At 37.1% G+C, this 7,788-nt stretch overlaps 1 long non-coding RNA gene across 1 annotated transcript; it reads right to left on the bottom strand.

Annotated features, from left to right (window-relative positions):
- Positions 1-2,453: 2,453 nt before the first annotated feature.
- Positions 2,454-3,407, bottom strand: LOC120787395. The gene is made up of 3 exons (XR_005706910.1): positions 3,375-3,407; positions 3,098-3,262; positions 2,454-2,845 (listed from the first exon to the last, which is right to left on the bottom strand). It is a non-coding gene; the product is annotated as an uncharacterized LOC120787395 (long non-coding RNA).
- Positions 3,408-7,788: the final 4,381 nt, after the last annotated feature.

Genomic DNA, 7,788 nt, shown 5'->3' with positions numbered 1-7,788 from the left:
GAAACAATAAAGGTGCTGTATAGTCACTGAGAATGACAATCATACAAGCTGACTACATATTTATAAAATCAAAGCAAATAATTTTACATTTAGAGCATCTAAAAAGAAAATTTTTACAAAGTAAAGTTAAACTAATGTGTACATATTCCACTGCATTTGGTGGGTGAAGTACCTATTTTAGGGTCATCGCTGTCAGACTCAACAGGTGGCTATCTTCTCTTAGATCTTGAGGATCCTGTTAAAATAATGAATGATAAGTATATGAGTATATTAATAAAAGAAATTGGCAGCTAACTGGCAACACACCTTCACTCTCTGAATAAAAACCATCCATGGTAAGACTTACTTAAAATAAAATCATTAATCATGTTATCTTTACCTTTACATTTATTCATCTGGCAGATGCTTATATCTAAAGTTACTTACACATCTGGAAGTACAGTATGGTACATGTAGTGTTAAGGGTCTTGCCCAAGGACCTTTACTGAAGGTGTGGTCAGACTATGAATCCCAGGAATCAAACCCTGACCTCTAAGGTCAAAAAGGTTAACCACTACACTATCAGCCACTTAACTGGTAGTAATGAAAAAGAAAGTGCTGTACATCTTTAATCGTTAAATTTCTAAGGTTTTCTTAAAATTGCTAAAAAATGATTAGCAAATTCTGTATCTTCTTAGGCCATGACAAAGTAATACTTAGAGCATTTCTGCGGCTTTGAAATAAATGTGTCATATGAGGTTGTTTTTTTTCAACGTTCCAACGCTTTTAGCTTTTGAAAGCATTCTGCTGTGGTGAGAAAGCTACCAATCAGAGCTTGTCTTAATAGTGCCTGTTTTCTTTAGGTGTCTTGTATGAAAAAAAGGTAATGGACAAACAGAGCATGTGGTCTTAGAGTGCCATGGACACAGTCTGTGGGATAACTTTGGAACCTGTTAAAATAATGAATGATGAGTATGTTAATACAACAAATGAAATACAAGCTAACTGACAACACACCATCATTGTCTGAATGAAAGCCATCTATGGTAAGACTTAAAAACATAATCTAGTCATTTTAACAGTGCAGTGGATCAGTTTTTTTAAACTGGTAGTACTGAAAAAGAAAGCACTGTACGTAATTAATCCTTAAATATCTAAGTTTATCTTAAAATTGCTAAAAAGTGAACTGAGCAGGAAAATTCAGCACAGATTATTTTTAAGTGCATGAAATACCTGTTTTAGGGTAATTATTGTCAGGCTCAACAGTTTGCTTACTTCTCTTAGATGTTAAGGATCCTGTTAGAAAAAATAATAATAAATCATTATCAATTTAATTTGTCAATGTAAAAACAAGGAAAAAATAGAAAGGGTCTAGTTAGTCTGTGGGATACCTATGGTCACACATTCATCACCAGACTCATCAGGGGTTGGGTGTCTTCTTTTAGATCTAGTGGATCCTAATAAATTGTTGCATTATCGATCTTAACACTCACTCAGCTTCCACTTTAAGCAGTTCTTATTGGTATGTTGGAAGGCAACAGTTAATGTGTAACTCACCTGATGACGGAGAGCACAAAGTTGAGTCTTTCTCTGCCTCTGCCACTGAGAGATCACTATCCATAGCTTCTGGTATTTCCTCTGAAAACCAGGGATAACAAAACCAAATATGACATGAAAAAAGACATTTAGGTCTAGGTCTAGGCTCATTCCCTTGAAGTCTGGAAGCCAGTCTTGTTCTACTGCAACCAGCACTTTGTTCACTTTAGCCAACTGCAGCGTTCCTTCACGTAGTCTATAATACTGCCTATGAACCTGAATGTAATGGCCAAGAAAATGTGCCAGTGTTTCCATCTAATTATGTCTCAGGTCTAGTACTGTGGACAGTGTGGATACCTGCTTTCTTGAACTAGGTTGAGGACAGAGTTTCAGGATGCTTAGCCTCACACTCCCCTGCAACTGTCTAATGGCATTCAATCTCCTCAAGGGTATCGCTGCTTTAGGTCTGGCAAAGAAAAAGAAATTGTCATCAGTCAAACCACAGGCCCACCAATGTGTAACCAAGGCTTCCATGGAGGAGAGAAGTTAGAATAGCACTCTGAAAAATGCCTTTTGCAAATGTACATAGCCTTGCGTTGCTATTGAGGGACCTGCTGCCATCTGCAACCATTGCCGAGCCATATGAGTGTTTGAAGGGAAAAAATGCGGACCATTGCAAGAAACTGTGGTGTTCAATGTAAACTGAAAAATATATTTTTTATAATTGGAAATCACATAATTTGTTTGCACATTACTGATTATTAACATTATATTAGTGATGAATTAATAATTCTATAGTGAGTATTTAAATTTAAGTTTATGTATTTAGAAGAATCTTTTGTCCACAACGCAGAAAAAACAAAGGAGAGAAGCATACATTTTTGTTGTGACCAAACTTTTATTCTCAATCAGCCATTATAGTAAGTGACCTCCTCCATTCATTCATTCAAAAGTAACTATAGACAATAACAATAAACATATATAGAACTATACACAGAAATAAAGGTGTCTGGCATCCATGCCTCTGGGAGGGGACTAGAGGGGCCCTAGCCTGGTGTCAATGCCTCTGGAAGGGGGGTTAACTATCAATTAGTTTTTTTATTGTCCTCCAACCACTGCTCTTTGGGAACAGCCCCTACGGAGGGACAGTATACAACGCCCTTGTATTGGCTGTGTCCAGTCACCAGCCAGACACCTGTCTGTCCTTGTTTTTTTTCTTCCACGCTCTCATCCACATCCCCCAGCATATCCTCTGTCTCCTCTGAGTCAGGGTTCATCTCCAGGGGCTGCCCAGTTGGACTCAGCAGGTAGTCAACAACAAGCAGCTCTCCTATGAAAAAGAACAGACAGACACACGCATGCGCATACAAACATGTTATTAGCTGTACTCAAAACATTCTATATAGATACTGTTTAATTTTAATATCACAGTTCTGTATCTGTGTCATGTTATGATAAACTCAGTGTTTGGTTTGCTTTGGGAATGAACATAGTAAAAAATAAAGGCTTTTTGAACTTAAGATAGAATTCTGAAAACCAACAAACCAAAAGTATTATATAGCCAGATATTAACTAGACATACCAGTCTATTTTGCAGTGGGCCTGAAGCTTGGCACAAATGCCCGACCAAACACCTTCAGGATTTTGGTGCTGACACAGTGGGCCATATCCCCGGAGTAGGTGAGGAGAGACGACAGCTTGCTGGTCACCACCGCAGTCCCCTGATCCTAGTTCCACCTGTTATGACCTTCCAGGAGATACAACTGGAGATTCAGTGTGATTGCACTGGTTCTTAGAATAACAGCAAAATATTTATGCCAATGAAGATGGAAAAATGTCATACCAAGCGAGACACCAACCTGGAATTAACCTGTTCAGGTGGCAGTGGAAAGATTCCAGGGATATGAACCTTCTTGCACAGCGGTACCTAGTCAGGACAACGTCCCCCATGGTCGTGGTGCCTGCGTCCTGGTACAGCTGCACACCTGGCACATCCTGGAGAGGATGAGCATCCTATTAGCCATTAAACTGGGCTTCAGTGAGGCAGACTGTGACCCACCAAAGCATTATTTATTGAATTGAAAGTAGAAACAGAGTTCATTTTATGTTTCAACACATACAAAATGTTGTTGTTGTCATTGTTGCTATACTTCACCTTCTGACAGAGGTCATGCCAATTCCGCTGCCTTGGGGCTGGTCCATTGCCTCCTCCAGGAAGCCAAACCGCAGAGCTGGCAAATGCCCTCAGCCTGACCATCCACTCTCTGTCATCAGTGACTTTGTGGATCTTAGGCAGACATTAACATAATACTGTTAATTAAGCAAACTACACTGCATTCAGACACAGCAATGATATATCTACAACCATTAACAGCTGTCATTCTACTTGGAGGTACTTTATACTAATGTCAGTAGCTAAGTAGCTAGGTACTGTAACTAGTTATTATCTGCAAAAAGATAGTAGGTACTGTAAGGACACCCAAACAAGTAAACGCTGAAAGTGAACATGCATTGAACAATACACTGTGACACTACAGCACATAAACACACTCATGTAATGCTACCATTGTCAGTTGTAATCATAACAAATACAAATTTACAGTAGCTGTGCACTAGCTATGTTTACTGAGGTTGCTGTATGTGACGTAATGTGACATTCGACAACAAAATGATAGAATTACTTTGTGTGATGAATGGAAATATAATGTGACTATTTAAGAAAAAACAGACAGATTAAAGCAGAAAAAACTGCGAACAGCTGAGTTTTAGTGCTCTTCTCCTGTAGTACATAATCCAATCTCACAATGGAAAGAAGCGCTACAATTGGCAATGTCCAATACCCTCCCGTGGCATGATTAGCCTACATCCAACCGCCCAATGGACAAGAAACACCATCACAGAATGATGACATTGGATCTTACACAGACGATCCTGACTCAGGTAGTGGCCACCTGTGTGGGGAGCAAGGCATGTATAGCCGAACCATGCACTATGATGTCGATCAACCAACAAGCAAAAAAGTTGACCCCATGACGCACTTTGAATGACAGTCCCCTCATTTGCATAATGAGGCAGAAATTCATAAAGAAATGTACCAAAACACAGAAATAGAGAATTTGGGGGAAATAAATAGGGGCAAATGCAGAAGGAAAATTATACATAAATAAATGAATAAATAAATTTTAAAATGAATAAGTAATAAATTTAATTGAAAATTAAACCAAAAACATTGTTTCAGGTGTCAGAATCAAAAAAGACAAAACAATCACAAGCAACCAAGGTATGTTTTTTGGTTTTTGGAAATTCATTTTGTCATTGTTCCTTTTTGGATTGAAGAACGAAGAGGTCCGTGTATGTTCAGCCAATTCGTTATTTTGCTTAAATCCAAAAATGGAAGTCACATGTTTTTTTTTTGTTTTTAAATTTTAAACGAAATTATGTGAATTGGTGTATCATTTGTTCTTTTCATATTCAACTGGGAATCCCAAATCAGAAAATGAAAAAAACAATGTTATTTATTTATTCATTTATGGAACCAACAACAAAAAACAAATAATGGTTTGTTTTTTGAACTTTCGATTTTATGCTCAAGTCAAAAATAGGAAATAAAAAAAACAGGCCATGGACTAAATTTGATTTTGATATTCAATCTGTGCAATTTGTTTGATCAGGAAGTTATCGACTTTGCTGTGTATCATTGTAAGTACTGACAACTATCACTTGATTACTTTAATACTGAAGAAATCTTAAAAACCAGAGGATTCTCAGGCAAGTTCTTAAGCATTCTTGTTCCTGTCCCAGTAGACGCATACAATGCATTACACTGTGTGCTGCAAATAGTTTCTTTTGACCTTCATTATCAAAGTGACAAGTAGCAACTTGTATTCACAGAAGAGCAAGAGGATCATAGAGACACACTGCTACCTATAGTGTTCCTATAATATTTCTATGATCATTCAGTAATGTCTGCGCTGCTGCTGGGGCAAGCAGGGGGGTGCTCCCATTGGGCCATCCCCTTGTTAAAAAGGGGGGATGGCCATTTCTGTAGTCATGCCTTAACTAAAATATTTTTTTTCAAAGAGGTGGTGTGACCCATGCACTGACAAGATTCCCAGCAGACACTGCTTTGATATCTGTCACATTACTGTAGCTATGTTGGTCTCTACTCTACTTTAAACTCAACTCACTGGGTTAAAATGATGATATTAAAACATTCTCTCAAAGAGCCTAATAGAGGCTTCTCTCAAAAAGCCTAATATTAGAGGTGGTTTTCCCATGTTTTCCATTATGACATGAATACCCACGTATTTCAATATATATAGCCTATAGATATCTCTTTAAAGTTTGTCAATATTATAACACATTTATGTCTATAAAGGCCAGATAATATTCTACATACTAAATTTAGACCAGGACTATGCTGTGACACAGCCTCATCTGGCCAGTTTCATGTTTGTATTTGTTTAATATTTGTTATTCCTTTTCAAACTGGTTGTGGTCTCACCTTTATGTTATGGTCAACATGAGCCTGGCCATAACACAAGTAACTATAAACCTAACTGCTACAGACTACATTTTAAATCTGTCATTACTGTGCCATTTTAAGAGTGTGAAGTTTATGAAAATAATTGTGTTTATGGCTATTATGAGGATACAAATGGGGCATGGATAAAATCTGAAAAGTTATAGAATTTAAAAGCATGCATAGTAGATATAAAAAGTCAGGGAATTTCACATTTTGGTAACTTTTGTGTACTCTAATTTGCAGTAAAATATTACATGGACTTTTTTAAGACTCTACTGTAGATGTTACTAATATGCAAAAAAAATGTAGTTATAATTTTTATAATTTTGCTGTTGATGACAAAATAAATAGCCTAAAAAGCCTGTCAACTGCAAATCAATAAGGTAATGATCAATACCGCTTTGGCAGATTGATTTTCCCACTATATAATGTCATAGTTTAGGAGTGATAAATCCAAGAATTGAAGTTGTAGTGTAGGCTATGCAATATAGCCAACAATGAACAATAGCTATAAAAAGTGAAGATTGGCTTGATCATATTGTAGACTATAAAGTTATTGCTAAATGGTGAACAATAATTTTGTAACACAGGGGGACCTCTGCTGGTCACTTTAGACAACAATATTTGGGAAGGAGCATGCAGGCTATTTCCACATATTAGACTTTTAAATCATGGTACGCAACTTAGTAATATATCACACACTTTTTGACACTTTTTTATAAAAGATATTTCATGTCTAAATGAAAAGAACAAAAAAAAAGATATTTATGTAGATTATATAGGCCTATGTATGTTTGTATTTATTCTTTTATTTATCTATCTGTCTTCTTATGTTACCCTGGTGTAGAGCCTGTGGTGAGTAATGTTACACTTTTTTTGAATTTGGTTTTCTCGTTTTTCGTTTGGAAACAAAAACTGAATAGATAATATGATTTTGTTTTTCTGTTTTTGGTTTAAAATTAAATAACAATAAAATCATGTGCCTTCTGTTTTTAGTTTCAAAGAAATAAGGCGTTGGCTGAACGTACATGGAACTCTTCATTCTTCAATTGAAAAAGGAAAAATGATAAAAGGAATTGCCAAAAACCAAAAATGGACCATTTTTTGATTTTGAGACCAAAAATGTTTTACCCGGTTTTGGTTTTTAAACAAATAACACATTTACAATTTCAAATTAAAAGTGAATTACAGATTATCCGATGATACACGCACCAGAGATCCCACTGGCTGTGTGTCAGGCGGAGTAAAGGGGTTGATGGAGTGGGGCAAACCAAGGGAACCGGTGGAGCTGAGCTGGGACTTGCAGTAATGGCAGAGCAGGACAGGCAGACTGGAGCTGAATCCAAATGGCAGACAAGGACAGAGCCGGACCTGGCTTGACAGTAGGGGTTGCGGGTAGTGATATCTGAGACATAGGAAAACAGAGCATAAGCATGGAGCAGGAGAAACACTAGGAAACAAACTTGAGCAAAACTAGGAAGTTGGCGTTTTACTGCACTGGTAGATGGAGCGACCTCTTGCAGACTGCAGGGATCTGCTGGGGTTTATACACTAGTGTGGGTAATGGTGTTGATGAGATGTTGAGACTCAACTTCTCAACTTAAGATAACCTTAAAGTTTGATGCAGAGGTAATCTTAGAAAACTCTTAGAACAGGCAAAACAAATATAAGAAAGAAATAGATAAGATGAAAGAAATTGTAAGGATTTGTGTGGGAAAATTTGCTATATGGACATCTCACAGTGCTGA

The sequence above is a fragment of the Xiphias gladius genome, unplaced genomic scaffold, assembly GCF_016859285.1.
Source record: "Xiphias gladius isolate SHS-SW01 ecotype Sanya breed wild unplaced genomic scaffold, ASM1685928v1 HiC_scaffold_1472, whole genome shotgun sequence".
Taxonomy (NCBI): domain Eukaryota; kingdom Metazoa; phylum Chordata; class Actinopteri; order Istiophoriformes; family Xiphiidae; genus Xiphias; species Xiphias gladius.
Note: the sequence above shows the minus strand (reverse complement) of the source record. Positions and strands in the feature narration are given on the sequence as shown.